Here is a 7850-nt window from a genome sequence, read left to right on the forward strand (position 1 = left end):
CTCTTCAGCGGCATACACCTCTCCTCCCTCCCAGCCCTAACCACTAGCAGCTGCTCATTTGTTTTCCAAATATCACTGTGAGAGGCAAGGAAAAGGAACTCTCAGTGTGGCCAAAAGGCATGAAGATGCATCTCACCAAAGAGGACACACAGGTGCCAAATAAGCAAATGAAAAGACATCACTGGGGCCTTTAGGGAAGTGCAAGATGGGACCACACGAGATACTGCCGCTCACCGATCAGCATGGCTGACATGAAAAACAGGGACCGCACCACATGCCGGTGAGGCTGCGGGGACACTGGCTCCCTCAAACATGGCTGGAACGTGGGCAGCCCCTCCGAGATTTTCTTTTTATCAACGTGAATCTTTTTAGCTTTCATTTTATTACACAAAGCTCCCCAAATAGCAGGTAATTCAGCCTTACCTATAACCAGAGTTTTGGAGACTCGAGAACATTAACAAAAAAATTCCCAGACCGGGTGTGGTGGCTCACACTTGTAATCCCAGCACTTTGGGAGGCTGAGGAGGGCAGATCACTTGAGGTTGGGAGTTTGAGACCAGCCTGACCAACATGGGGAAACCCCATCTCCACTAAATATACAAAAATTGGCTGGGCACAGAGGCGCATGCCTGTAATCCCAGCTACTCGGGAGGCTGAAGGAGGAGAATTGCTTGACCCAGGTGGCGGAGGTTGTGGTGAGCTAAGATTGTGCCATTGCACTCCAGCCTGGGCAACAAGAGCAAGACTCTGTCTCCAAAAAAAAAAAAAAAAAAAAATTCCCATACCATCCAGTCTGGTCTTGCTCTAACAGTGTGGTTTGATGAATCTGAGCACTGGGCTCACAACCAACCCTGCAGGGGACTCTAAAGAACGCCAGGTTGGGCGTGGTGGCTCATGCCTGTAATCCCAGCACTTTGGGAGGCTTAGGTGCGTGGTTCACTTGAGGTCAGGAGGTCAAAATCAGCCAGGCCAACCCAGTGAAACCTCGTCTATACCAAAATTAAAAAAAAAAGAAAAAAATAGCCAGGTGTGGTGACAGGTGCCTGTAATCCCAGCTACTTGGGAGGCTGAGGCAAGTGAACTGCTTGAACCCAGGATACAGAGGTTGCAGTGAGCAGATATGGCACCACTGCACTCCAGCCTGGGCAACAGAGTAAGGCTCCATCTCAAAATAAATAAATTAATTAAATTAATAAATAAATAAAAATAGGGCGGGCACAGTGGCTCACACCTGTAATCCCACCACTTTGGGAGGCCAACGCGGGCGGATCACGAGATCAGGAGATCGAGACCATCCTGGCCAACATGGTGAAACGCTGTCTCTACTAAAAATACAAAAAATATTTTTTTTAAAATTAGCTGGGTGCGGTGACGCACACTCAGGAGGCCGAGGCAGGGGAATCGCTTGAACCTGGGCGGTGGAGGATGCCATGAGCCAAGATCATGCCACTGCACTACAGCCTGGGTGACAGAGCAAGATTCCATCTCAAATAAATAAATAAATAAATAAAGTGCAGCCAAACCTGCGATCCACAGATCCCAGCAGCTGAGCTTGATGCACAAGACCCTAAGGGACCAAGTGCTGTCCCTTTGTTCTCTCCCTGACCCCCAGGCTGTGTGCTCCCTGGACTCTGTGTCTTCCCAAACGCTATGGCTCAATGTTCTGTGCCTGCCCATGTGTTCTGATACTTACAAGGCCTATCTACTCCTTCGTGTCCCCGAAGAGCCCTCTCCTCACTCCACCACCATGCGTGCCCGTTTGAATTGTAGTTGCCTGTGGAAACCTCTCTTCTGCACTCGACCCTGAAGGGCAGGGTACACATCTGATTCCTCCTGTGCCCCCAACCTCTGGTACATAGAAGGTGCTCAGTAATGTCTGTAAGCTAAGCCCTTAGCAAGCCTGGTGAGGAGAGCGCTCATGTTAGCCCATTTTGTAGAAGAGAGGGCACTTAGAGGTGTGAAGCCTGGGTTCCTGGCGAACACACTGGATTTTCCTCATTCCCAGACAATGCATGCCTGTTTGGAACACTCAAAAATATACTTAGGGAAATTAAAACACGTAAGTCCCACACAATCCCACCATTACCATTCAGGGACGGCTGCTGTGACTTTCCAGATGCTCTGCTATGTGTGACAGCCTTGAATTTGCATATTGCTAAGAGGAAGTGTCAAGTTTAGGCTAAGAAACAAATGAATGCGAAAGTGGAAGCACAAGGCTTGAGGTTCAAGGTCAGCAGAGCCTGGCTGCAGGTGTCATCTGAGAGGAGGGAAGGTGTCTGGACCCAGCTGTGACTCCTGCTCAGTGCCCGCCTTGGCCGTACCTGCTCTGCAAACTGGCGCTCTCATCTGCACCTTAACAAGCACACTGGGGCCCTTCCCGTTTTTACATGTTTGTTTTGTTTTTTGTTTTTGTTTTTGTTTTGAGGCAGAGTCTTGCTCTGTCGCCCAAGCTGGAGTGCAGTGGTACGATCTTGGCACACTGTAACGTCCACCTCCCGGGTTCAAGTGATACCCTTGCCTCTACCTCCAGAGTAGCTGGGATTACAGGCCCAGCGAATTTTTTTGTATTTTTAGTAGAGACGGGTTTTCACCATGTTGGCCAGGCTGGTCTCAAACTCCTGACCTCAGGCAATCTGCCTGCCTTGGCCTCCCAAAGTTGTGGTATTACAGGTGTGAGCCACCGCCCCCAGCCTTGTTTTTACATATTAAAAATACCCCATCTAGGGGGAAAGACAGAAAAGAAAAGAAGTATTGAGAATGTTATAAGCTAAAATATATGCAAGTTAAGGGTTTTATGGATAAGAAATGAGAAATAGCATCCAATTAGAAGTCCGCAAACTTTCCGTGAAAGGCAGGTGGTAAATATTTTATACTTCATGAACCAGGCAGTCTGTGTTGCAAATACTCAACTCAATCCATAAAAAATGTCCATGGACAAAATACAAATGAGAGTGTGACCACCTTCCGTGAGACATCGTCTTAATATGGGCATTGGAAGCAAATGTAAGAGATGCTTTCAGACGCTGGAGTTGAAAGGACAGCAGAAATCATGGCAGTGAAGCTCTTCAGAATCTGAAGGATGGAATAAATCTACTAAGCAGTTCACTTTGATGGCATATGCTCTCCATTTTTCATAAAGGACCTTTCCTGGGAACTTGTACCACTTCAGTATCACCCAGACCTCTGTACAGAGCCTCAGAGGAGAAGCTTCAAGCACAGGTTTTACAGAGCATGATGGACCCTTTAGCCTGGGAGAGCCTTGGGAAGGGATCAGAAACTTGAAGGGAAAAAGCAAGGCTCAGAAGTCAACACACAGTGTGCCAGCATTTCTAGAACGTTCCACTTAGGCCTGACTAAGCAATTTACTGTTTGGGGATACATACATGTTACAACTTTTTTTTTTTTTTTTTTTTTTTGAGGAAAGGTCTCACTTTGTTGCCCAGGATGGAGTAGAGTGGTGAGATCATGACTCACTGTAACCTCAGCCTCCAGGGCTTAAGCCATCTTCCTACCTCAGCCTCCTAGTAGCCAGGACCACAGGCAGACACCACCACGGCCAGCTAATTGTTTCGTCTTTGTGTAGAGACAGTGTCTCACGATGTTGCCCAGGCTGGTCTCAAACTCCTGGGCTCAAGCACTCCTCCCCCATTGACCTTCCAAAGTGCTGAGATGACAGGTGCAAGCCACTGAGCCTGGCCAAGAAATCCATTTTAAGTGAAGGAAAATGAGAAGCAAGTTTCAGGTGGGGGAGCAGCTAGAGGCAGCCACAGGAACAACTCGCAGTGGGTGTTGGGCAGCAGGCTGAGTCGCTGTCTGGCTCCACTGGGCTGTGTGATATGCATGCACTTCATGTATGCCTTAGGGGACATTCAAAAGAACACAGTGCCACATGAAGCCTAACTCGGCGAGCCCTTTCCGTAAGAGAAATACCACCCTTGTTCTTGCCCATTTTCTTTCTTCCTGCTCTGGCAGCCTCTGCACACAGATGTCCTCCAGGAGGCCAGGTGGGCACCAAGGTCCTTGAAAAGAAAGAAAAGGGAAGCACAGCGTTCCACAGCTGGTTCCCGAGAAGACAGCAAAACAGCGGTGCACTCATTCTGAAGGACGGCAGACAAGACGGTGCCAAGTCACATGAACTGGTTTTTCTTGATGAGTGATGGGTTTTCGACCCGTTCCTGCTGCCCCGTCTGGGGAAACCTCCTGGACAGCCCGAGGCTGTGTCAGTGTCACGGGCTGAATTGTGTTCCCCGAAATTCCAAGACTGAAGTCTTAACCAGGATCTCAAGATGTGACCTTTTTCAGACATAGGGCCTTTACACAGGTAATTAAGGTAAATAAAATGAGGCATTACGGTGGGCCTTAATTCAATGATTGGTGTCCTTATAACAACAGGAGATTGGGACACAGGCTCACACACAAATCCCTAGGGAAGAGGGAGAAGACACCCACCTACCATCCAACAAGAGGGGAGAAACCAAACCTGCCAACACCTTGGTATCTGCCTTGCCATCTCCAGGACATCGAGGAAATGAATTTCTGAGAGTTTGGCCACCCAGCCTGCGGCACCTGCTGTGGAAGCCTCCGAAAACAGACTGTCTGCCCTCATCTCCACCTCCAGCAGTCTGGGGGCAGACCCAAGCAGGGGATAAAGCAGGCTGGGTTTGGAATTCACTCCCACACTCCTTATAAGGTAGTTACTACTTAACCTTTGCTGCATTGCTTCAGCTTTCCCTGCCTCCGTTTTCTCACCGGTAAAGTTGGGATGCTACCGCGTTCCTCCTGAGAGCTTTGGTGAAGACTGAGCTCATCTGAAGTTTAGAACAATGCCTGACACGGAGAAGCACTCACTAATGTTGTTGGCTACTATTACTATTTTCAATAGGAAAATTTGATTCATTAAGCAATTATTTATTGAGCATCTGCTATGCCCTAGAGACAAACAAACTTAGAAGACACTCATCAGGTTTCGTTGAATGGACCTAGCCGCAGGTACTATGTGGCCTGGAGGGGACCCGTCAGCATCCTTCTGGCTCCAGGAGCACCTCCTACTGCTGTACCCCAAGGGCCTGGACGGTTGCTGGTGTACATTAGGCACTCAACACCTGCGCAGTGAAAGGAAGACAGAAGGCTGATCCCTGTTGGCTCAGTCCAGCCCTTTCCTTGCTACCATTCAGACAGAGCTCGGAGCCTCCCTCTTGCAGAGCTGGGCAGGGCCAGGGCTGCTCTCACTTCTCTGCGACCTCTGCCCCATCCTAGGTTCCCAGCTTCAGTGGTCCCTGGAGCCCACTCGCAGATGTCCTCTTCCTCACACAAAGATCCTGAAAGGCAGCCGCAGTTCCCACAGCCCACTCCTGGCCTTTGCTACATCCATTCATCCATTTAACTCACTTTTTCTTTATGGGGAAAATGGGCTCTGTGCTTCAGCTGAGGGTTGGCTACATGCCTGCATGAACCCATGGAGTGAGGCCACATGCACAGCAGCCCTGCAGACTCCAGAGCTGAATGCTCCTGAGGGCAGTGCAAAGCCTGGTGGAAGCAAAGAGGGGGAGGGTCTGCCTGACACTAAGGTATTAGGAAGATCTGTGCCCCTTCCCCCCAAGGTAATGTTTCACTTGGGCTTTGAAGAGGGTATCTGAGTTTGACGATGCTGAAGGACTCAAGGCCAGGGAAGTCTGAGAAAGCACGGCGTGTTCTTGCAGGGGGTTGGAGAGGGAGATTGAATGAGCCAGGTCTGCAGGAGTTGTGGTTGCTGTGTCTGCCAGGTCTGCAGAGGTGGTACTGTCTGGGATCTCGAATCTGATCAAACTGACAGGCAAGTGTGTGTAGATTAATCTTTCTTTTTTTTTTTTTGAGATGGAGTTTCGCTCCTGTTGCCCAGGCTGGAGTGCAATGGCACGATCTGGGCTCACTGCAACCTCTGCCTCCTGGGTTCAAGTGATTCTCCTGCCTCAGCCTCCCGAGTAGCTGGTATTGCAGGCATGCACCACCACGCCTGGCTGATTTTGTATTTTTAGTAGAGATGGAGTTTCTCCATGTTGGTCAGGCTGGTCTCAAACTCCTGACCTCAGGTGACCTGGCTGCCTCAGCCTCCCAAAGCACTGGGATTACAGGCATGAGCTACCGTGCCCGACCGTGTAGATTAATCTTTAATCAATTAAATCTTTACACCCTAGGAAAGTTGGCTGGCATTTGAAAGACTCTAATCAAGGCGTCCACCTTCCTGGGTGGCTGGTGAGCTCGCATTTAGAAGATCCTAAGCAGACTCCTCCTCAGAGACACCTCTACAAGCCCTTTTCAGCCACTGCCTTCCTATTTACTCTAGAGAGTCTGCTAATTTGCATGTCAGAAATACTTTTCCACTGGTGACATGATGATACTGTTCCAGAGGACTGCATCGTGTCCCCAGGGGCTGGGAACATGCTCAGGCACCTCCAACCCTTATAGAAACAGAGAAGAAGGACTAGGTGAGGCTGCCACCATGGAGGGGCCAGGGGTCCTACAGGGCCTGTGTACCCCCAATAGGGGAGGCTGACCCCAGCTGTAACTAGGTTAGCTCATCTGCCACCACAATGCTGCAACCTCCTTGAGTGAGCCTTTTTTTATTTTTATTTTTTTTGAGACAAAGTCTCACTCTGTCACCCAGGCTGGAGTGCAATGGTGTGATCTCAGCTCACCGCAGTCTCCACCTCCCAGGTTCAAGGATTGTCCTGCCTCAGCCCCCCAAGCAGCTGGGATTACAGATATGCACCATCACGCCCAGCTTTTTTGTATTTTTAGTAGAGACAGGGTTTCACCATGTTGGCCAGGCTGGTCTCAAACTCCTGACCTCAGACCTCAAGTGATCCATCCGCCTTGGCCTCCCAAAGTGCTGGGATTACAGGCATGAGCCACCACGCCCGGCCGAGTGAGCCTTCTTGCACAGTACATGGTAGGGCCACTGCAGGACCGAGCCAGCAGGTCAGCTTTATAGAACCAGTACATACTGCTGAGGTCTTGCTCACTAGAAAGTGTCGTGGCCCTCAGCCATTGGCCCCGGTACTCATCACAAAGGGACTCATGGTTGGGAATGACCAATATGGCTTGTGTCCTTGTGGGCCAGTCAGGGAAGGGCTGTGCCACAAGGCTGAGAGCAATGTCCCACCTTCAGCCAAGCTGGCCCAAGGCCCCCAGTCTCCACACAGGGAAACCTGAAGAACGAGTCCCTTGGAGTAAGCAATCCAGAGGACTGCAGCGGGACTAGGTCTGCCTTTGCAGTTAACCGTATTTGATTACAGTCCTGCAGAGTTCATAACCGCACTGTCTGAATAATAATCACAGCTGCTGCCACGAACTGCACTCTTACTATTCCAGGAACGGCTCAGATTTTTCACAGACTTTTAAAAGTGTGATTCTTGAAGGTTTAGGTCATTCTGAAATTTGTTATGCCAATGGAAAAAAAAAAATGAACAAGAAAAGAAAAACATCTTTTTTTTCTCATGAACCGTACCTTCATTGTACCTGAATGTCATGTAGGAACTGGTTGGAGACTGAATTCCCTTAAAGTGCAAGTGATGTTTGAGACATTCTGCTGGAATGGAGAACTGACCTTCAGGTTGAGGCAGCATTTCCACAGTTCCTCCTGGCCCTAATTAATGACGCACAGATGGTCCAAAGGGTTCATTCAGCAGGAGAACCTCAGGCCTAGCAGCCAGTGCGAGCCCTGCAGCAGGTAAGGGCGGGGGTCTGTTCTGCTTTCTTTCTGCTGCCAATCCAGCACTTTACATTCTAAAGAAGAATGCCAATTTCTTTTCTTTTTTTTTTTTTTTTTGGGACAGAGTTTCGCTCCTGTTGCCCAGGCTGGAGTGCAATGG

The 7850-nt window shown here is 49.5% G+C and overlaps 1 long non-coding RNA gene across 1 annotated transcript in view; it reads left to right on the plus strand.

Moving 5' to 3' along the window:
* The first annotated feature begins 7626 nt into the window (after positions 1 to 7626).
* LOC108284197 overlaps positions 7627 to 7850 on the plus strand; it is a 1672-nt gene continuing 1448 nt past the window's right edge. The window contains exon 1 of the long non-coding RNA XR_001817117.2: positions 7627 to 7708. This is a non-coding gene — a long non-coding RNA (uncharacterized LOC108284197). The remainder of the gene's footprint in view (positions 7709 to 7850) is intronic.

This window comes from Cebus imitator, unplaced genomic scaffold (assembly GCF_001604975.1).
Source record: "Cebus imitator isolate Cc_AM_T3 unplaced genomic scaffold, Cebus_imitator-1.0 Scaffold272, whole genome shotgun sequence".
Classification (NCBI taxonomy): domain Eukaryota; kingdom Metazoa; phylum Chordata; class Mammalia; order Primates; family Cebidae; genus Cebus; species Cebus imitator.